General features: G+C 39.2%; 37 non-coding genes across 37 annotated transcripts; 26 read left to right on the forward strand and 11 right to left on the reverse strand.

Annotated features, from left to right (window-relative positions):
- Positions 1-5,290: 5,290 nt before the first annotated feature.
- Positions 5,291-5,362, forward strand: Trnag-ucc. Its single transcript has one exon. It is a non-coding gene; the product is annotated as a tRNA-Gly (tRNA).
- Positions 5,363-5,720: 358 nt separating this feature from the next.
- Positions 5,721-5,792, reverse strand: Trnae-cuc. Its single transcript has one exon. It is a non-coding gene; the product is annotated as a tRNA-Glu (tRNA).
- Positions 5,793-6,143: 351 nt separating this feature from the next.
- Positions 6,144-6,262, forward strand: Trnal-caa. Its single transcript has 2 exons — positions 6,144-6,181; positions 6,218-6,262. It is a non-coding gene; the product is annotated as a tRNA-Leu (tRNA).
- A 185-nt stretch (positions 6,263-6,447) lies between these two features.
- Positions 6,448-6,519, forward strand: Trnag-ucc. Its single transcript has one exon. It is a non-coding gene; the product is annotated as a tRNA-Gly (tRNA).
- A 358-nt stretch (positions 6,520-6,877) lies between these two features.
- Trnae-cuc lies at positions 6,878-6,949 on the reverse strand. Its single transcript has one exon. It is a non-coding gene; the product is annotated as a tRNA-Glu (tRNA).
- A 350-nt stretch (positions 6,950-7,299) lies between these two features.
- On the forward strand, positions 7,300-7,418 carry Trnal-caa. Its single transcript has 2 exons — positions 7,300-7,337; positions 7,374-7,418. It is a non-coding gene; the product is annotated as a tRNA-Leu (tRNA).
- Positions 7,419-7,603: 185 nt separating this feature from the next.
- Positions 7,604-7,675, forward strand: Trnag-ucc. The gene has a single exon. It is a non-coding gene; the product is annotated as a tRNA-Gly (tRNA).
- Positions 7,676-8,032: 357 nt separating this feature from the next.
- Positions 8,033-8,104, reverse strand: Trnae-uuc. Its single transcript has one exon. It is a non-coding gene; the product is annotated as a tRNA-Glu (tRNA).
- Positions 8,105-8,454: 350 nt separating this feature from the next.
- Trnal-caa lies at positions 8,455-8,573 on the forward strand. The gene is made up of 2 exons: positions 8,455-8,492; positions 8,529-8,573. It is a non-coding gene; the product is annotated as a tRNA-Leu (tRNA).
- A 185-nt stretch (positions 8,574-8,758) lies between these two features.
- Trnag-ucc lies at positions 8,759-8,830 on the forward strand. The gene has a single exon. It is a non-coding gene; the product is annotated as a tRNA-Gly (tRNA).
- Positions 8,831-9,188: 358 nt separating this feature from the next.
- Positions 9,189-9,260, reverse strand: Trnae-cuc. The gene has a single exon. It is a non-coding gene; the product is annotated as a tRNA-Glu (tRNA).
- Positions 9,261-9,913: 653 nt separating this feature from the next.
- Trnag-ucc lies at positions 9,914-9,985 on the forward strand. The gene has a single exon. It is a non-coding gene; the product is annotated as a tRNA-Gly (tRNA).
- A 358-nt stretch (positions 9,986-10,343) lies between these two features.
- Trnae-cuc lies at positions 10,344-10,415 on the reverse strand. The gene has a single exon. It is a non-coding gene; the product is annotated as a tRNA-Glu (tRNA).
- Positions 10,416-10,765: 350 nt separating this feature from the next.
- Trnal-caa lies at positions 10,766-10,884 on the forward strand. The gene is made up of 2 exons: positions 10,766-10,803; positions 10,840-10,884. It is a non-coding gene; the product is annotated as a tRNA-Leu (tRNA).
- A 185-nt stretch (positions 10,885-11,069) lies between these two features.
- Trnag-ucc lies at positions 11,070-11,141 on the forward strand. The gene has a single exon. It is a non-coding gene; the product is annotated as a tRNA-Gly (tRNA).
- A 780-nt stretch (positions 11,142-11,921) lies between these two features.
- Trnal-caa lies at positions 11,922-12,040 on the forward strand. The gene is made up of 2 exons: positions 11,922-11,959; positions 11,996-12,040. It is a non-coding gene; the product is annotated as a tRNA-Leu (tRNA).
- Positions 12,041-12,225: 185 nt separating this feature from the next.
- On the forward strand, positions 12,226-12,297 carry Trnag-ucc. The gene has a single exon. It is a non-coding gene; the product is annotated as a tRNA-Gly (tRNA).
- Positions 12,298-13,077: 780 nt separating this feature from the next.
- Trnal-caa lies at positions 13,078-13,196 on the forward strand. Its single transcript has 2 exons — positions 13,078-13,115; positions 13,152-13,196. It is a non-coding gene; the product is annotated as a tRNA-Leu (tRNA).
- Positions 13,197-13,381: 185 nt separating this feature from the next.
- Trnag-ucc lies at positions 13,382-13,453 on the forward strand. The gene has a single exon. It is a non-coding gene; the product is annotated as a tRNA-Gly (tRNA).
- Positions 13,454-13,811: 358 nt separating this feature from the next.
- On the reverse strand, positions 13,812-13,883 carry Trnae-cuc. Its single transcript has one exon. It is a non-coding gene; the product is annotated as a tRNA-Glu (tRNA).
- A 350-nt stretch (positions 13,884-14,233) lies between these two features.
- On the forward strand, positions 14,234-14,352 carry Trnal-caa. The gene is made up of 2 exons: positions 14,234-14,271; positions 14,308-14,352. It is a non-coding gene; the product is annotated as a tRNA-Leu (tRNA).
- A 187-nt stretch (positions 14,353-14,539) lies between these two features.
- On the forward strand, positions 14,540-14,611 carry Trnag-ucc. Its single transcript has one exon. It is a non-coding gene; the product is annotated as a tRNA-Gly (tRNA).
- A 358-nt stretch (positions 14,612-14,969) lies between these two features.
- On the reverse strand, positions 14,970-15,041 carry Trnae-cuc. The gene has a single exon. It is a non-coding gene; the product is annotated as a tRNA-Glu (tRNA).
- Positions 15,042-15,391: 350 nt separating this feature from the next.
- Trnal-caa lies at positions 15,392-15,510 on the forward strand. The gene is made up of 2 exons: positions 15,392-15,429; positions 15,466-15,510. It is a non-coding gene; the product is annotated as a tRNA-Leu (tRNA).
- A 185-nt stretch (positions 15,511-15,695) lies between these two features.
- Positions 15,696-15,767, forward strand: Trnag-ucc. The gene has a single exon. It is a non-coding gene; the product is annotated as a tRNA-Gly (tRNA).
- A 358-nt stretch (positions 15,768-16,125) lies between these two features.
- On the reverse strand, positions 16,126-16,197 carry Trnae-cuc. The gene has a single exon. It is a non-coding gene; the product is annotated as a tRNA-Glu (tRNA).
- Positions 16,198-16,546: 349 nt separating this feature from the next.
- On the forward strand, positions 16,547-16,665 carry Trnal-caa. The gene is made up of 2 exons: positions 16,547-16,584; positions 16,621-16,665. It is a non-coding gene; the product is annotated as a tRNA-Leu (tRNA).
- A 187-nt stretch (positions 16,666-16,852) lies between these two features.
- Trnag-ucc lies at positions 16,853-16,924 on the forward strand. Its single transcript has one exon. It is a non-coding gene; the product is annotated as a tRNA-Gly (tRNA).
- A 358-nt stretch (positions 16,925-17,282) lies between these two features.
- Trnae-cuc lies at positions 17,283-17,354 on the reverse strand. The gene has a single exon. It is a non-coding gene; the product is annotated as a tRNA-Glu (tRNA).
- A 350-nt stretch (positions 17,355-17,704) lies between these two features.
- On the forward strand, positions 17,705-17,823 carry Trnal-caa. The gene is made up of 2 exons: positions 17,705-17,742; positions 17,779-17,823. It is a non-coding gene; the product is annotated as a tRNA-Leu (tRNA).
- A 185-nt stretch (positions 17,824-18,008) lies between these two features.
- Trnag-ucc lies at positions 18,009-18,080 on the forward strand. Its single transcript has one exon. It is a non-coding gene; the product is annotated as a tRNA-Gly (tRNA).
- Positions 18,081-18,438: 358 nt separating this feature from the next.
- On the reverse strand, positions 18,439-18,510 carry Trnae-cuc. Its single transcript has one exon. It is a non-coding gene; the product is annotated as a tRNA-Glu (tRNA).
- Positions 18,511-18,859: 349 nt separating this feature from the next.
- Trnal-caa lies at positions 18,860-18,978 on the forward strand. The gene is made up of 2 exons: positions 18,860-18,897; positions 18,934-18,978. It is a non-coding gene; the product is annotated as a tRNA-Leu (tRNA).
- A 185-nt stretch (positions 18,979-19,163) lies between these two features.
- On the forward strand, positions 19,164-19,235 carry Trnag-ucc. The gene has a single exon. It is a non-coding gene; the product is annotated as a tRNA-Gly (tRNA).
- Positions 19,236-19,593: 358 nt separating this feature from the next.
- Positions 19,594-19,665, reverse strand: Trnae-cuc. The gene has a single exon. It is a non-coding gene; the product is annotated as a tRNA-Glu (tRNA).
- Positions 19,666-20,015: 350 nt separating this feature from the next.
- On the forward strand, positions 20,016-20,134 carry Trnal-caa. Its single transcript has 2 exons — positions 20,016-20,053; positions 20,090-20,134. It is a non-coding gene; the product is annotated as a tRNA-Leu (tRNA).
- Positions 20,135-20,319: 185 nt separating this feature from the next.
- Positions 20,320-20,391, forward strand: Trnag-ucc. Its single transcript has one exon. It is a non-coding gene; the product is annotated as a tRNA-Gly (tRNA).
- Positions 20,392-20,428: the final 37 nt, after the last annotated feature.

Consider the following 20,428-nt stretch of genomic DNA (forward strand, 5'->3'; position numbering starts at 1 on the left):
TGGTCAAGTGGTTAGCGAGTTCGTCTACCATGCGTGAGTTTTCAGGTTCAAATCCCGATAGACACAAATTTCTAAATTGAAAATTGAAATTTACAAATTAACAATTCATAACCGCGCCTTGTACAGGGATCGAACCTTGGACCACTCGCATGGTAGCAGCACAGGCTAACCAATACACCATGAGAGAGTTGGAATGCAATAGAGGAAATTGGATGTGAAAATACATGTCCAAGACATACGGCGCGCGCCGCGCACGAAACACTGGAAGGGCAACAACAAACAACCATCTGTCCAAATTCCAACTCAATACGAATATCAGTTCTGATAGTGTAGTGGTTAGAGTGTGTGCGACAATGCCATCCTTATCGGATGTGCGGCGGAAGCACCTCTCCGACCATGGTTCAAACCCCAAGTAGTACACTCGAATCTAATAGAGGACATCGACATATAACCGATGGAAAAAAACCTACCCGACTACTAACAAATTCCCCCCCCCCTGTCCCAAAAAAAAAAAAAAAAAAAAAAAAAACGCACACGGTTCGAGCCCGTGTGTGTGTGTGTGGCGAGAAGGGCGCGCGCAAACGGACAAACGATGAGGAAAGCTGACGTGTGTGTGTATCGCCTCGCTTACTCAATTCGAAACTTTCGCCACTGGTTGCGTCTCGCCGATACAGACAAACCACTCTGGGCCTTGGTGGGGACAAACAAACAAACAGAATCACAGACACGCCAAGGTCACTTGTCCACGCCCGCGGTTTATAGAGCAGTCGACTAGTATACCTAGGCCCGTCCAAGGACGGCGAACCAGGCGGCTAGACATAATCACCTAAGCGCACAGTATACATGGACCAAAACGCCACTCGTATAATCCCACTGGCCAATTCCTTGCTGTCCGGGACTTTTTTTTTCATCCATTTATGGACTTGTACATCTTCCACCGTGAGCCATTCGGTCTTTTGGGTTTTTTTTGTGGACTTGTTTTTTTTTCGTTGAAACCAAGTGTCGGTTGAGTTTTGGTTTTATTTTGGGACTTTTATTTTACAGAGTTTGGTTGTATTGTATTTGACACATTTCCCACGGGCTCGAGTTTCGGTGAAGTTTTCCACGGTTTTTTGAATCTTGAACACGTTTGGAACGTCAAATACCCCATTCTGATCCTCAACTCCTTCTTCCTCTCCTTCCTCATCTACCCGTTTCACTTTCTTCCCTTCCAATTTATTTCTTCCCACTTTTTCCCATCTTCCTCCCCTCTCTCATCCTTCCCCCTCTCTATCTTCCCTCCCTCACCATCCTCTCCCTCACCATCCCCTCCCTCACCATCCCCTCCCTCACCAGCCCCTCCCTCACTATCCCCTCCCTCACCATACCCTCCCTCACCATCCCCACCCTCACCATTTCTTCTCTGCACATTCCTCCCTCATGTAATCCTTCCCCTTAGACTCACATGTATCTCGTACTTATCTCGATGTGGGCTTGAACAACGGGCCGTTGTATCCTGGATCCAATGCTCTAACTACTGAGCTGTTGAGTTGTATTATCAGTTAAACAGGAAGGAAAGTCATCAGCCACTTAAGTAAATTCGGATTTTCCTTAAATACCAATAAATATTAATCGCACGACGTAATTCTTTGGCCAGTAAGTATTTGCTCCTGTATTTTAATGAAACTTACAAAACTCAGCTTCGCATATAAAATTCGAATAACCACTTGAGAGGTAATAGTCAAATATATGATTGGTGGTGTATTGGTTAGAGTGTTCGCATAGCATATTCATGTCTTTAAGTTCAATACTCATAAATTGTTAAAATATAAATTGACAAAGAGTTTGAAATAATTTACTTGGCTTTCAATCTGAATACCTCATAATTTCCTGTTTTCGTCTAAACATTCCTCATTGCTGGTTTGAACAGCCCATCGTTTCTTGAGTCCTGTTCTCTAACCACATAGCTATTGAGAATTATTGAAGTATTTTCTTGGGAGGAAGTCATCGACATATATGAGGCAACATCGATAGTGAACAGTTGCGTTTGCAATAAATTGGTAGAATAATTCATCACCCGTCGTTAGCGAATTAGTTGCAATTACTCATGGCCCAACGTAAACAAATTTGTAGATATTATGTTTCACCCAACGTGTTCTGTAGGACATTTAAAATTTCCCGCCCGTTTTTTAACAGTTTAAAAGATTTAATATCCTGCCCGTGGACAAATCATTTGCCAGTTAAACCATTGTCATTGAATGTCTGATACCTTATGTTTGACCCGAAAAATTCCCTCGAATTCCTTCACCACGAGCTCTCGCGGCCGCGGGGGTGCCCCTTCGGGGGCCCCACCCCCGCGGGCTCGAGTCGCGGTGAAGGTATCCTCGGTTTTTTGTACCTTGAACACGTTTCGCCCGTCGAACGCATTCTCACTTTTTTACAACTATTCTTTGTAGCTACTTGTTAAGCGTGAGCCAAATCAGGAAAGTTAATCATCCCACTTGACTTTTAGCCCGTCGTGATTGACTTTTGTTGAATTATTTTCATCCCTTCGTGAGAAAATAAGGGGTGAATTCTTTTCAGCCCGTCGTGAGCGGAATAGGGTGAAAAATTTTAAGTTCGGCGTGAGCAACGTAGGGTGAATTATTTTCAGCCCGTCGTGAGCGAAATAGATTGAATTATTTTCAGCCCGTCGTGAGCGAAATAGAGTGAATTCTTTTCAGCCCGTCGTGAGCAACTTAGGGTGAATTCTTTTCAGCCCGACGTGAGCGAAAAATAGTGAATAATTTTCAACTCGGCATGAGCAACCACTATACGGTGACCACTCTTCAATGAGATCAACAATAAATTTAAATTAGTGGCGAAGTGGTTAGTGAGTTCGCTTACCATGCGTGAGTACTCGGGTTCAAATCCCGATCGACCCTCCTATTTCTAAATTAAAAATTGAACATTGCAAATTAATAATTAATAACAAAGAATTTGCCCGGGATCAAACCTTGGACCTCTCACATATTAGCTGAGCACGCTATCCAATACACTATTAGAGAGATAAATCTGTTAGAGGAAATTGGATTTAAAAATATTTTGTACAGATACGGTGCGTCACGTCGCGCTCACCTGTGTGAGCCAAGAGCTACGCGACGTGTGTAACGCGAGACGCCAAAATAATTGAAACTACCTCTAAATGAGCTCAGTGATGAATATCAATTGGTGGTCAAGTGGTTAGCAAGTTTGCTTACCATGCGTGAGTATACGGGTTCAAATCCAGATAGACCCTAATTTCTAAATTGAAAATTGAACTTTACAAATAAACAATTCATAATAATGCCTTGACCCGGGATCGAACCTCGGACCTGTCGCTTCGTATCCGTGAACGCTATCCAATATACCATGAGAGAGATGGAATTCAATAGAGAGAATTGGATCTATAAATATGTCGTAGAGACACGGTGCATCGCTTCGCGCTCACCTATGCGTCCTGAGCGACGTGACGCGAGACGCAGATATGTTTGAAACAACTTGTCAGTAAGATCAAAGAAAAAACATCAATTGGTGATCAAGTGGTTAGCATGTTCGCTTACCATGTGTGAGTTTTCAGGTTCAAATCCCAATAGACACCAATTTCCAAATTGAAAATTGAACTTGACAAATTAACAATTCATAACAGTGCTTTGACCCGGGATCGAACCTCGGGTTGTCGCTTCGTAGACGTGAACGCTTACCAATATACCATGAGAGAGATGGAATTCAATAGAGGAAATTGGATGTAAAAATATGTCGTAGAGACACGGTGCATTGCTTCGCGCTCACCTGTGCGTCATGAGCGACGTGAAGCGAGACGCAGATATGTTTGAAACAACTTGTCAATAAGATCAAAGAAAATACATCAATTGGTGGTCAAGTGGTTAGCAAGTTCGCTTACCATGCGTGAGTATTCGGGTTCAAATCCCGATAAACACTCCAATTTCTCCAAATAAAACGTTGCAAATTAATAAATATTAACAGCGCCTTGATCCGGCATCGAACCTCAGACCTTTCGCATGTTAGCCGAGCACGCTAACCAATACACTAATACACCAAGAGAGATATGGATTCTAAAGCAAGTAACGGGATCTATAAATATGTCGTAGAGATATGGTGCGTCGCGTCGCGCTCACCTGTGTGTCATTCGCAACGCGAGATGCAGAGATGTTTGAAACCACACTTCAATGAAATCATCCTTGAATATCAATTGGTGGGCAAGTGGTTAACGAGTTCGCTTACCATTCGTGAGTTTTCAGGTTCAAATCCCGATAGACACCAATTTCTAAATTGAAAATTGAAGTTGACAAATTAACAATTCATAACAATGTCTTGTACCGGGATCGAACCTCGGATCTCTCGCATGGTAGCAGTGTACGCTAACCAATACACCATTAGAAAGATAGAATTCTATAGAGGAAATTGGATGTAAAAATACATGTCCAAGACAAACGGCGCGCGCCGCGCACGAAACACTGGAAGCGCAACAACAACCATCTGTCCAAATTCCAACTCGATATGAATATCAGTTCTGATAGTGTAGTGGTTAGAGTGTGTGCGACAATGTCATCCCTATCGGATGTGCGGCGGAAACACCTCTCCGACCATGGTTCAAACCCCAAGTAGTACACTCGAATATTATAGAGGACATCGATATATATAACCGATGGAAAAAAAACCCTACCCGACTACTAACAAATTCAACCCCTCTCTCTCCCCCCCTGTCCAAAAAAAAAACGCACACGGTTCGAGCCCGTGTTTGTGTGTGTGGCGGGAAGGGCGCTCGCAAACGGACAAACGATAGCTGACGTGTGTGTGTGTATCGCCTCGCTTACTCAATTCGAAACTTTCGCCACTGGTTGCGTTTCGCCGCTACAGACAAACAACAAACGGACAAACAAACAAACACACCGAATCACAGACAGGCCAAGGTCACTTAGCCACGCCCGCGGTTTATAGAGCAGTCGAAGCAGTCGAAAGCAGTCGAAGCAGTCGATAGAGCAGTCGAAGAGCAGTCGACACGCCCGCGGTTTATAGAGCAGTCGAAGTCGACAAGGTCACTTGTCCACGCCCGCGGTTTATAGAGCAGTCGAAGCAGTCGAAAGAGCAGTCGATTATCTGAATATACATGATCATCGCATTGCAACATAATTAGAGAGGTTGCTTTGATATAGTGATAGAGAATGCTTAATGTACCACGATACAAGGTCATCAAGTGGTAATACTGGTCGATTTTCTGTAATTTAAAAAGATGTGACAATACGGAAATCATGACGCTAACTTACGTCAAGCGATGGTGGTATAGTGGTTAGCATAGTTGCCTTCCAAGCAATTGACCCGAGTTCGATTCTCGGCCATCGCAGTTTAGCAATCTTGCTATTTCTTATCAGACTAGTCAACCTACGGAATTGAAGTCAATTTACACAAGTGTTACTCTTAAGGTAAAATATAGTTGTTCATTTCTTTTTCGTTCACACATGAATAATTGACATCGATGTAATTTCTTATTCCTTGGCGATATTTCTTGCAAAGAAACCATTTTATGAAGGAGTCTCGATGGAAACATGCCGATTTACTTAGTATATCCAATGTACTAGAAAGATTTTGGCTCGTAAGTATGTAAGTTAAGCCAATTGCAATAGTTCTGGAAACGCAGAAACTGTTTGCCAGATGTATTTTACAAAAATGGCCAAAACTTGCAAAATTGTCCAGATCCTCTTTTCCCATACCGGGAATTGAACCCGGGCCTCCTGGGTGAGAGCCAGGTATCCTAACCACTAGACAATATGGGATGAAATCGCTTGAAAAATACATATTCCAAATCAATACAACATAATACAATTGTTGTCCTGGTATAAACAGCCTAGGGCAAGGAACTCTTGAATGAGTTAGAAGAGTTTAAATCCCACATCTGTAATGCAAAGAAATTTAGCTAGATCTGATGAGGTCATGATGGCCGAGCGGTCTAAGGCACCAGACTCAAGAAAATACATATTCAAAAAAAAATACATATTCAAACGCAATACAACGTAATACAATTGTTGTCCTGGTATAAATCGCCTAGGGCAAGGAACTCTTGAATGAGTTAGAAGAGTTTTAATGCCACATTTTTAGGGAAAAAGAATTTAGGTATATCTGATGTGGTCAGGATGGCCGAGCGGTCTAAGGCGCCAGACTCAAGGACATAATCCTTGCTTCAATAAAAGAAGTTGCAGTATTCTGGTCTTCAATGAAGGCGTGGGTTAAAATCCCACTCCTGACAAACATATAATTATCTGAATATACATGATCATCGCATTGCAACATAATTAGAGAGGTTGCTTTGATATAGTGATAGAGAATGCTTAATGTACCACGATACAAGGTCATCAAGTGGTAATACTGGTCGATTTTCTGTAATTTAAAAAGATGTGACAATACGGAAATCATGACGCTAAGTTACGTCAAGCGATGGTGGTATAGTGGTTAGCATAGTTGCCTTCCAAGCATTTGACCCGAGTTCGATTCTCGGCCATCGCAGTTTAGCAATCTTGCTATTTCTTATCAGACTAGTCAACCTACGGAATTGAAGTCAATTTACACAAATGTTACTCTTTAGGTAAAATATAGTTGTTCATTTCTTTTTCGTTCATACATGAATAATTGACATCGATGTAATTTCTTATTCCTTGGCGATATTTCTTGCAAAGAAACCATTTTATGAAGGAGTCTCGATGGAAACATGCCGATTTACTTAGTATATCCAATGTACTAGAAAGATTTTGGCTCGTAAGTATGTAAGTTAAGCCAATTGCAATAGTTCTGGAAACGCAGAAACTGTTTGCCAGATGTATTTTACAAAAATGGCCAAAACTTGCAAAATTGTCCAGTTCCTCTTTTCCCATACCGGGAATTGAACCCGGGCCTCCTGGGTGAGAGCCAGGTATCCTAACCACTAGACAATATGGGATGAAATCGCTTGAAAAATACATATTCCAAATCAATACAACATAATACAATTGTTGTCCTGGTATAAACAGCCTAGGGCAAGGAACTCTTGAATGAGTTAGAAGAGTTTAAATCCCACATCTGTAATGCAAAGAAATTTAGCTAGATCTGATGAGGTCATGATGGCCGAGCGGTCTAAGGCACCAGACTCAAGAAAATACATATTCAAAAAAAATACATATTCAAACGCAATACAACGTAATACAATTGTTGTCCTGGTATAAATCGCCTAGGGCAAGGAACTCTTGAATGAGTTAGAAGAGTTTTAATGCCACATTTTTAGGGAAAAAGAATTTAGGTATATCTGATGTGGTCAGGATGGCCGAGCGGTCTAAGGCGCCAGACTCAAGGACATAATCCTTGCTTCAATAAAAGAAGTTGCAGTATTCTGGTCTTCAATGAAGGCGTGGGTTAAAATCCCACTCCTGACAAACATATAATTATCTGAATATACATGATCATCGCATTGCAACATAATTATAGAGGTTGCTTTGATATAGTGATAGAGAATGCTTAATGTACCACGATACAAGGTCATCAAGTGGTAATACTGGTCGATTTTCTGTAATTTAAAAAGATGTGACAATACGGAAATCATGACGCTATCTTACGTCAAGCGATGGTGGTATAGTGGTTAGCATAGTTGCCTTCCAAGCAATTGATCCGAGTTCGATTCTCGGCCATCGCAGTTTAGCAATCTTGCTATTTTTAGCAGACTAGTCAACCTACGGAATTAAAGTCAATTTCCACAAATGGTACTCTTTAGGTAAAATATAGTTGTTCATTTCTTTTTCGTTCGAACATGAATTATTGACATAGATGTCATTTCTTATTCCTTGGCGATATTTCTTGCAAAGAAACCATTTTATGAAGGAGTCTCGATGGAAACATGCCGATTTACTTAGTATATCCAATGTACTAGAAAGATTTTGGCTCGTAAGTATGTAAGTTAAGCCAATTGCAATAGTTCTGGAAACGCAGAAACTGTTTGCCAGATGTATTTTACAAAAATGGCCAAAACTTGCAAAATTATCCAGTTCCTCTTTTCCCATACCGGGAATTGAACCCGGGCCTCCTGGGTGAAAGCCAGGTATCCTAACCACTAGACAATATGGGATGAAATCGCTTGAAAAATACATATTCCAAATCAATACAAAATAATACAATTGTTGTCCTGGTATAAACAGCCTAGGGCAAGGAACTCTTGAATGAGTTAGAAGAGTTTAAATCCCACATATGTAATGCAAAGAAATTTAGCTAGATCTGATGAGGTCATGATGGCCGAGCGGTCTAAGGCACCAGACTCAAGAAAATACATATTCAAAAAAAATACATATTCAAACGCAATACAACGTAATACAATTGTTGTCCTGGTATAAATCGCCTAGGGCAAGGAACTCTTGAATGAGTTAGAAGAGTTTAAATGCCACATTTTTAGGGAAAAAGAATTTAGGTATATCTGATGTGGTCAGGATGGCCGAGCGGTCTAAGGCGCCAGACTCAAGGACATAATCCTTGCTTCAATAAAAGAAGTTGCAGTATTCTGGTCTTCAATGAAGGCGTGGGTTCAAATCCCACTCCTGACAAACATATAATTATCTGAATATACATGATCATCGCATTGCAACATAATTATAGAGGTTGCTTTGATATAGTGATAGAGAATACTTAATGTACAACGATACAAGGTCATCAAGTGGTAATACTGGTCGATTTTCTGTAATTTAAAAAGATGTGACAATACGGAAATCATGACGCTAATTTACGTCAAGCGATGGTGGTATAGTGGTTAGCATAGTTGCCTTCCAAGCAATTGACCCGAGTTCGATTCTCGGCCATCGCAGTTGAGCAATCTGGCTATTTCTTAGCAGACTAGTCAACCTACGGAATTGAAGTCAATTTACACAAATGTTACTCTTTAGGTAAAATATAGTTGTTCATTTCTTTTTCGTTCACACATGAATAATTGACATCGATGTAATTTCTTATTCCTTGGCGATATTTCTTGCAAAGAAACCATTTTATGAAGGAGTCTCGATGGAAACATGCCGATTTACTTAGTATATCCAATGCACTAGAAAGATTTTGGCTCGTAAGTATGTAAGTTAAGCCAATTGCAATAGTTCTGGAAACGCAGAAACTGTTTGCCAGATGTATTTTACAAAAATGGCCAAAACTTGCAAAATTGTCCAGTTCCTCTTTTCCCATACCGGGAATTGAACCCGGGTCTCCTGGGTGAGAGCCAGGTATCCAAACCACAAGACAATATGGGATGAAATCGCTTGAAAAATACATATTCCAAATCAATACAACATAATAAAATTGTTGTCCTGGTATAAACAGCCTAGGGCAAGGAACTCTTGAATGAGTTAGAAGAGTTTAAATCCCACATCTGTAATGCAAAGAAATTTAGCTAGATCTGATGAGGTCATGATGGCCGAGCGGTCTAAGGCACCAGACTCAAGAAAATACATATTCAAAACAAATACATATTCAAACGCAATACAACGTAATACAATTGTTGTCCTGGTATAAATCGCCTAGGGCAAGGAACTCTTGAATGAGTTAGAAGAGTTTTAATGCCACATTTTTAGGGAAAAAGAATTTAGGTATATCTGATGTGGTCAGGATGGCCGAGCGGTCTAAGTTCCAGACTCAAGGACATAATCCTTGCTTCAATAAAAGAAGTTGCAGTATTCTGGTCTTCAATGAAGGCGTGGGTTCAAATCCCACTCCTGACAAACATATAATTATCTGAATATACATGATCATCGCATTGCAACATAATTAGAGAGGTTGCTTTGATATAGTGATAGAGAATGCTTAATGTACCACGATACAAGGTCATCAAGTGGTAATACTGGTCGATTTTCTGTAATTTAAAAAGATGTGACAATACGGAAATCATGACGCTAATTTACGTCAAGCGATGGTGGTATAGTGGTTAGCATAGTTGCCTTCCAAGCAATTGACCCGAGTTCGATTCTCGGCCATCGCAGTTTAGCAATCTTGCTATTTCTTATCAGACTAGTCAATCTACGGAATTGAGGTCAATTTACACAAATGTTACTCTTTAGGTAAAATATAGTTGTTCATTTCTTTTTCGTTCACACATGAATAATTGACATCGATGTAATTTCTTATTCCTTGGCGATATTTCTTGCAAAGAAACCATTTTATGAAGGAGTCTCGATGAAAACATGCCGATTTACTTAGTATATCCAATGTACTAGAAAGATTTTGGCTCGTAAGTATGTAAGTTAAGCCAATTGCAATAGTTCTGGAAACGCAGAAACTGTTTGCCAGATGTATTTTACAAAAATGGCCAAAACTTGCAAAATTGTCCAGTTCCTCTTTTCCCATACCGGGAATTGAACCCGGGCCTCCTGGGTGAGAGCCAGGTATCCTAACCACTAGACAATATGGGATGAAATCGCTTGAAAAATACATATTCCAAATCAATACAACATAATACAATTGTTGTCCTGGTATAAACAGCCTAGGGCAAGGAACTCTTGAATGAGTTAGAAGAGTTTAAATCCCACATCTGTAATGCAAAGAAATTTAGCTAGATCTGATGAGGTCATGATGGCCGAGCGGTCTAAGGCACCAGACTCAAGAAAATATATATTCAAAAAAAATACATATTCAAACGCAATACAACGTAATACAATTGTTGTCCTGGTATAAATCGCCTAGGGCAAGGAACTCTTGAATGAGTTAGAAGAGTTTAAATGCCACATTTTTAGGGAAAAAGAATTTAGGTATATCTGATGTGGTCAGGATGGCCGAGCGGTCTAAGGCGCCAGACTCAAGGACATAATCCTTGCTTCAATAAAAGAAGTTGCAGTATTCTGGTCTTCAATGAAGGCGTGGGTTAAAATCCCACTCCTGACAAACATATAATTATCTGAATATACATGATCATCGCATTGCAACATAATTAGAGAGGTTGCTTTGATATAGTGATAGAGAATGCTTAATGTACCACGATACAAGGTCATCAAGTGGTAATACTGGTCGATTTTCTGAAATTTAAAAAGATGTGACAATACGGAAATCATGACGCTAATTTACGTCAAGCGATGGTGGTATAGTGGTTAGCATAGTTGCCTTCCAAGCAATTGACCCGAGTTCGATTCTCGGCCATCGCAGTTTAGCAATCTTGCTATTTCTTATCAGACTAGTCAACCTACGGAATTGAAGTCAATTTACACAAATGTTACTCTTTAGGTAAAATATAGTTGTTCATTTCTTTTTCGTTCACACATGAATACTTGACATCGATGTAATTTCTTATTCCTTGGCGATATTTCTTGCAAAGAAACCATTTTATGAAGGAGTCTCGATGGAAACATGCCGATTTACTTAGTATATCCAATGTACTAGAAAGATTTTGGCTCGTAAGTATGTAAGTTAAGCCAATTGCAATAGTTCTGGAAACGCAGAAACTGTTTGCCAGATGTATTTTACAAAAATGGCCAAAACTTGCAAAATTGTCCAGTTCCTCTTTTCTCATACCGTGAATTGAACCCGGGCCTCCTTGGTGAGAGCCAGGTATCCTAACCACTAGACAATATGGGATGAAATCGCTTGAAAAATACATATTCCAAATCAATACAACATAATTCAATTGTTGTCCTGGTATAAACAGCCTAGGGCAAGGAACTCTTGAATGAGTTAGAAGAGTTTAAATCCCACATCTGTAATGCAAAGAAATTTAGCTAGATCTGATGAGGTCATGATGGCCGAGCGGTCTAAGGCACCAGACTCAAGAAAATACATATTCAAAAAAAATACATATTCAAACGCAATACAACGTAATACAATTGTTGTCCTGGTATAAATCGCCTAGGGCAAGGAACTCTTGAATGAGTTAGAAGAGTTTAAATCCCACATCTGTAATGCAAAGAAATTTAGCTAGATCTGATGAGGTCAGGATGGCCGAGCGGTCTAAGGCGCCAGACTCAAGGACATAATCCTTGCTTCAATAAAAGAAGTTGCAGTATTCTGGTCTTCAATGAAGGCGTGGGTTAAAATCCCACTCCTGACAAACATATAATTATCTGAATATACATGATCATCGCATTGCAACATAATTAGAGAGGTTGCTTTGATATAGTGATAGAGAATGCTTAATGTACCACGATACAAGGTCATCAAGTGGTAATACTGGTCGATTTTCTGAAATTTAAAAAGATGTGACAATACGGAAATCATGACGCTAATTTACGTCAAGCGATGGTGGTATAGTGGTTAGCATAGTTGCCTTCCAAGCAATTGACCCGAGTTCGATTCTCGGCCATCGCAGTTTAGCAATCTTGCTATTTCTTATCAGACTAGTCAACCTACGGAATTGAAGTCAATTTACACAAATGTTACTCTTTAGGTAAAATATAGTTGTTCATTTCTTTTTCGTTCACACATGAATACTTGACATCGATGTAATTTCTTATTCCTTGGCGATATTTCTTGCAAAGAAACCATTTTATGAAGGAGTCTCGATGGAAACATGCCGATGTACTTAGTATATCCAATGTACTAGAAATATTTTGGCTCGTAAGTATGTAAGTTAAGCCGATTGCAATAGTTCTGGAAACGCAGAAACTGTTTGCAAGATGTATTTGACAAAAATGGCCAAAACTTGCAAAATTGTCCAGTTCCTCTTTTCCCATACAGGGAATTGAACCCGGTCCTCCTGGGTGAGAGCCAGGTATCCTAACCACGAGACAATATTGGATGAAATCGCTTGAAAAATACATATTTCAAATCAATACAACATAATACAATTGTTGTCCTGGTATAAACAGCCTAGGGCAAGGAACTCTTGAATGAGTTAGAAGAGTTTAAATCCCACATCTGTAATGCAAAGAAATTTAGCTAGATCTGATGAGGTCATGATGGCCGAGCGGTCTAAAGCACCAGACTCAAGAAAATACATATTCAAAAAAAATACATATTCAAACGCAATACAACGTAATACAATTGTTGTCCTGGTATAAATCGCCTAGGGCAAGGAACTCTTGAATGAGTTAGAAGAGTTTTAATGCCACATTTTTAGGGAAAAAGAATTTAGGTATATCTGATGTGGTCAGGATGGCCGAGCGGTCTAAGGCGCCAGACTCAAGGACATAATCCTTGCTTCAATAAAAGAAGTTGCAGTATTCTGGTCTTCAATGAAGGCGTGGGTTAAAATCCCACTCCTGACAAACATATAATTATCTGAATATACATGATCATCGCATTGCAACATAATTAGAGAGGTTGCTTTGATATAGTGATAGAGAATGCTTAATGTACCACGATACAAGGTCATCAAGTGGTAATACTGGTCGATTTTCTGTAATTTAAAAAGATGTGACAATACGGAAATCATGACGCTAAGTTACGTCAAGCGATGGTGGTATAGTGGTTAGCATAGTTGCCTTCCAAGCATTTGACCCGAGTTCGATTCTCGGCCATCGCAGTTTAGCAATCTTGCTATTTCTTATCAGACTAGTCAACCTACGGAATTGAAGTCAATTTACACAAATGTTACTCTTCAGGTAAAATATAGTTGTTCATTTCTTTTTCGTTCACACATGAATAATTGACATCGATGTAATTTCTTATTCCTTGGCGATATTTCTTGCAAAGAAACCATTTTATGAAGGAGTCTCGATGGAAACATGCCGATTTACTTAGTATATCCAATGTACTAGAAAGATTTTGGCTCGTAAGTATGTAAGTTAAGCCAATTGCAATAGTTCTGGAAACGCAGAAACTGTTTGCCAGATGTATTTTACAAAAATGGCCAAAACTTGCAAAATTGTCCAGTTCCTCTTTTCCCATACCGGGAATTGAACCCGGGCCTCCTGGGTGAGAGCCAGGTATCCTAACCACTAGACAATATGGGATGAAATCGCTTGAAAAATACATATTCCAAATCAATACAACATAATACAATTGTTGTCCTGGTATAAACAGCCTAGGGCAAGGAACTCTTGAATGAGTTAGAAGAGTTTAAATCCCACATCTGTAATGCAAAGAAATTTAGCTAGATCTGATGAGGTCATGATGGCCGAGCGGTCTAAGGCACCAGACTCAAGAAAATACATATTCAAAAAAAATACATATTCAAACGCAATACAACGTAATACAATTGTTGTCCTGGTATAAATCGCCTAGGGCAAGGAACTCTTGAATGAGTTAGAAGAGTTTTAATGCCACATTTTTAGGGAAAAAGAATTTAGGTATATCTGATGTGGTCAGGATGGCCGAGCGGTCTAAGGCGCCAGACTCAAGGACATAATCCTTGCTTCAATAAAAGAAGTTGCAGTATTCTGGTCTTCAATGAAGGCGTGGGTTCAAATCCCACTCCTGACAAACATATAATTATCTGAATATACATGATCATCGCATTGCAACATAATTAGAGAGGTTGCTTTGATATAGTGATAGAGAATGCTTAATGTATACCACGATACAAGGTCATCAAGTGGTAATACTGGTCGATTTTCTGTAATTTAAAAAGATGTGACAATACGGAAATCATGACGCTAATTTACGTCAAGTGATGGTGGTATAGTGGTTAGCATAGTTGCCTTCCAAGCAATTGACCCGAGTTCGATTCTCGGCCATCGCAGTTTAGCAATCTTGCTATTTCTTATCAGACTAGTCAACCTACGGAATTGAAGTCAATTTACACAATTGTTACTCTTTAGGTAAAATATAGTTGTTCATTTCTTTTTCGTTCACACATGAATACTTGACATCGATGTAATTTCTTATTCCTTGGCGATATTTCTTGCAAAGAAACCATTTTATGAAGGAGTCTCGATGGAAACATGCCGATTTACTTAGTATATCCAATGTACTAGAAAGATTTTGGCTCGTAAGTATGTAAGTTAAGCCAATTGCAATAGTTCTGGAAACGCAGAAACTGTTTGCCAGATGTATTTTACAAAAATGGCCAAAACTTGCAAAATTGTCCAGTTCCTCTTTTCCCATACCGGGAATTGAACCCGGGCCTCCTGGGTGAGAGCCAGGTATCCTAACCACTAGACAATATGGGATGAAATCGCTTGAAAAATACATATTCCAAATCAATACAACATAATACAATTGTTGTCCTGGTATAAACAGCCCAGGGCAAGGAACTCTTGAATGAGTTAGAAGAGTTTAAATCCCACATCTGTAATGCAAAGAAATTTAGCTAGATCTGATGAGGTCATGATGGCCGAGCGGTCTAAGGCACCAGACTCAAGAAAATACATATTCAAAAAAAATACATATTCAAACGCAATACAACGTAATACAATTGTTGTCCTGGTATAAATCGCCTAGGGCAAGGAACTCTTGAATGAGTTAGAAGAGTTTTAATGCCACATTTTTAGGGAAAAAGAATTTAGGTACATCTGATGTGGTCAGGATGGCCGAGCGGTCTAAGGCGCCAGACTCAAGGACATAATCCTTGCTTCAATAAAAGAAGTTGTAGTATTCTGGTCTTCAATGAAGGCGTGGGTTAAAATCCCACTCCTGACAAACATATAATTATCTGAATATACATGATCATCGCATTGCAACATAATTAGAGAGGTTGCTTTGATATAGTGATAGAGAATGCTTAATGTACCACGATACAAGGTCATCAAGTGGTAATACTGGTCGATTTTCTGTAATTTAAAAAGATGTGACAATACGGAAATCATGACGCTAACTTACGTCAAGCGATGGTGGTATAGTGGTTAGCATAGTTGTCTTCCAAGCAATTGACCCGAGTTCGATTCTCGGCCATCGCAGTTTAGCAATCTTGCTATTTCTTATCAGACTAGTCAACCTACGGAATTGAAGTCAATTTACACAAATGTTACTCTTTAGGTAAAATATAGTTGTTCATTTCTTTTTCGTTCACACATGAATAATTGACATCGATGTAATTTCTTATTCCTTGGCGATATTTCTTGCAAAGAAACCATTTTATGAAGGAGTCTCGATGGAAACATGCCGATTTACTTAGTATATCCAATGTACTAGAAAGATTTTGGCTCGTAAGTATGTAAGTTAAGCCAATTGCAATAGTTCTGGAAACGCAGAAACTGTTTGCCAGATGTATTTTACAAAAATGGCCAAAACTTGCAAAATTGTCCAGTTCCTCTTTTCCCATACCGGGAATTGAACCCGGGCCTCCTGGGTGAGAGCCAGGTATCCTAACCACTAGACAATATGGGATGAAATCGCTTGAAAAATACATATTCCAAATCAATACAACAAAATACAATTGTTGTCCTGGTATAAACAGCCTAGGGCAAGGAACTCTTGAATGAGTTAGAAGAGTTTAAATCCCACATCTGTAATGCAAAGAAATTTAGCTAGATCTGATGAGGTCATGATGGCCGAGCGGTCTAAGGCACCAGACTCAAGAAAATACATATTCAAAAAAATACATATTCAAACGCAATACAACGTAATACAATTGTTGTCCTGGTATAAATCGCCTAGGGCAAGGAACTCTTGAATGAGTTAGAAGAGTTTTAATGCCACATTTTTAGGGAAAAAGAATTTAGGTATATCTGATGTGGTCAGGATGGCCGAGCGGTCTAAGGCGCCAGACTCAAGGACATAATCCTTGCTTCAATAAAAGAAGTTGCAGTATTCTGGTCTTCAATGAAGGCGTGGGTTCAAATCCCACTCCTGACAAACATATAATTATCTGAATATACATGATCATCGCATTGCAACATAATTAGAGAGGTTGCTTTGATATAGTGATAGAGAATGCTTAATGTATACCACGATACAAGGTCATCAAGTGGTAATACTGGTCGATTTTCTGTAATTTAAAAAGATGTGACAATACGGAAATCATGACGCTAATTTACGTCAAGTGATGGTGGTATAGTGGTTAGCATAGTTGCCTTCCAAGCAATTGACCCGAGTTCGATTCTCGGCCATCGCAGTTTAGCAATCTTGCTATTTCTTATCAGACTAGTCAACCTACGGAATTGAAGTCAATTTACACAATTGTTACTCTTTAGGTAAAATATAGTTGTTCATTTCTTTTTCGTTCACACATGAATACTTGACATCGATGTAATTTCTTATTCCTTGGCGATATTTCTTGCAAAGAAACCATTTTATGAAGGAGTCTCGATGGAAACATGCCGATTTACTTAGTATATCCAATGTACTAGAAAGATTTTGGCTCGTAAGTATGTAAGTTAAGCCAATTGCAATAGTTCTGGAAACGCAGAAACTGTTTGCCAGATGTATTTTACAAAAATGGCCAAAACTTGCAAAATTGTCCAGTTCCTCTTTTCCCATACCGGGAATTGAACCCGGGCCTCCTGGGTGAGAGCCAGGTATCCTAACCACTAGACAATATGGGATGAAATCGCTTGAAAAATACATATTCCAAATCAATACAACATAATACAATTGTTGTCCTGGTATAAACAGCCCAGGGCAAGGAACTCTTGAATGAGTTAGAAGAGTTTAAATCCCACATCTGTAATGCAAAGAAATTTAGCTAGATCTGATGAGGTCATGATGGCCGAGCGGTCTAAGGCACCAGACTCAAGAAAATACATATTCAAAAAAAATACATATTCAAACGCAATACAACGTAATACAATTGTTGTCCTGGTATAAATCGCCTAGGGCAAGGAACTCTTGAATGAGTTAGAAGAGTTTTAATGCCACATTTTTAGGGAAAAAGAATTTAGGTACATCTGATGTGGTCAGGATGGCCGAGCGGTCTAAGGCGCCAGACTCAAGGACATAATCCTTGCTTCAATAAAAGAAGTTGTAGTATTCTGGTCTTCAATGAAGGCGTGGGTTAAAATCCCACTCCTGACAAACATATAATTATCTGAATATACATGATCATCGCATTGCAACATAATTAGAGAGGTTGCTTTGATATAGTGATAGAGAATGCTTAATGTACCACGATACAAGGTCATCAAGTGGTAATACTGGTCGATTTTCTGTAATTTAAAAAGATGTGACAATACGGAAATCATGACGCTAACTTACGTCAAGCGATGGTGGTATAGTGGTTAGCATAGTTGTCTTCCAAGCAATTGACCCGAGTTCGATTCTCGGCCATCGCAGTTTAGCAATCTTGCTATTTCTTATCAGACTAGTCAACCTACGGAATTGAAGTCAATTTACACAAATGTTACTCTTTAGGTAAAATATAGTTGTTCATTTCTTTTTCGTTCACACATGAATAATTGACATCGATGTAATTTCTTATTCCTTGGCGATATTTCTTGCAAAGAAACCATTTTATGAAGGAGTCTCGATGGAAACATGCCGATTTACTTAGTATATCCAATGTACTAGAAAGATTTTGGCTGGTAAGTATGTAAGTTAAGCCAATTGCAATAGTTCTGGAAACGCAGAAACTGTTTGCCAGATGTATTTTACAAAAATGGCCAAAACTTGCAAAATTGTCCAGTTCCTCTTTTCCCATACCGGGAATTGAACCCGGGCCTCCTGGGTGAGAGCCAGGTATCCTAACCACTAGACAATATGGGATGAAATCGCTTGAAAAATACATATTCCAAATCAATACAACAAAATACAATTGTTGTCCTGGTATAAACAGCCTAGGGCAAGGAACTCTTGAATGAGTTAGAAGAGTTTAAATCCCACATCTGTAATGCAAAGAAATTTAGCTAGATCTGATGAGGTCATGATGGCCGAGCGGTCTAAGGCACCAGACTCAAGAAAATACATATTCAAAAAAATACATATTCAAACGCAATACAACGTAATACAATTGTTGTCCTGGTATAAATCGCCTAGGGCAAGGAACTCTTGAATGAGTTAGAAGAGTTTTAATGCCACATTTTTAGGGAAAAAGAATTTAGGTATATCTGATGTGGTCAGGATGGCCGAGCGGTCTAAGGCGCCAGACTCAAGGACATAATCCTTGCTTCAATAAAAGAAGTTGCAGTATTCTGGTCTTCAATGAAGGCGTGGGTTCAAATCCCACTCCTGACACACATATAATTATCTGAATATACATGATCATCGCATTGCAACATAATTAGAGAGGTTGCTTTGATATAGTGATAGAGAATGCTTAATGTACCACGATACAAGGTCATCAAGTGGTAATACTGGTCGATTTTCTGTAATTTAAAAAGATGTGACAATACGGAAATCATGACGCTAACTTACGTCAAGCGATGGTGGTATAGTGGTTAGCATAGTTGCCTTCCAAGCAATTGACCCGAGTTTGATTCTCGGCCATCGCAGTTTAGCAATCTTGCTATTTCTTATCAGACTAGTCAACCTACGGAATTGAAGTCAATTTACACAAATGTTACTCTTTAGTTAAAATATAGTTGTTCATTTCTTTTTCGTTCACACATGAATAATTGACATCGATGTAATTTCTTATTCCTTGGCGATATTTCTTGCAAAGAAACCATTTTATGAAGGAGTCTCGATGGAAACATGCCGATTTACTTAGTATATCCAATGTACTAGAAAGATTTTGGCTCGTAAGTATGTAAGTTAAGCCAATTGCAATAGTTCTGGAAACGCAGAAACTGTTTGCCAGATGTATTTTACAAAAATGGCCAAAACTTGCAAAATTGTCCAGTTCCTCTTTTCCCATACCGGGAATTGAACCCGGGCCTCCTGGGTGAGAGCCAGGTATCCTAACCACTAGACAATATGGGATGAAATCGCTTGAAAAATACATATTCCAAATCAATACAACATAATACAATTGTTGTCCTGGTATAAACAGCCTAGGGCAAGGAACTCTTGAATGAGTTAGAAGAGTTTAAATCCCACATCTGTAATGCAAAGAAATTTAGCTAGATCTGATGAGGTCATGATGGCCGAGCGGTCTAAGGCACCAGACTCAAGAAAATACATATTCAAAAAAAATACATATTCAAACGCAATACAACGTAATACAATTGTTGTCCTGGTATAAATCGCCTAGGGCAAGGAACTCTTGAATGAGTTAGAAGAGTTTTAATGCCACATTTTTAGGGAAAAAGAATTTAGGTATATCTGATGTGGTCAGGATGGCCGAGCGGTCTAAGGCGCCAGACTCAAGGACATAATCCTTGCTTCAATAAAAGAAGTTGCAGTATTCTGGTCTTCAATGAAGGCGTGGGTTCAAATCCCACTCCTGACAAACATATAATTATCTGAATATACATGATCATCGCATTGCAACATAATTAGAGAGGTTGCTTTGATATAGTGATAGAGAATGCTTAATGTACCACGATACAAGGTCATCAAGTGGTAATACTGGTCGATTTTCTGTAATTTAAAAAGATGTGACAATACGGAAATCATGACGCTAACTTACGTCAAGCGATGGTGGTATAGTGGTTAGCATAGTTGCCTTCCAAGCAATTGACTCGAGTTCGATTCTCGGCCATCGCAGTTTAGCAATCTTGCTATTTCTTATCATACTAGTCAA

Source organism: Daphnia pulicaria, chromosome 6 (assembly GCF_021234035.1).
Source record: "Daphnia pulicaria isolate SC F1-1A chromosome 6, SC_F0-13Bv2, whole genome shotgun sequence".
Classification (NCBI taxonomy): Eukaryota; Metazoa; Arthropoda; class Branchiopoda; order Diplostraca; family Daphniidae; genus Daphnia; species Daphnia pulicaria.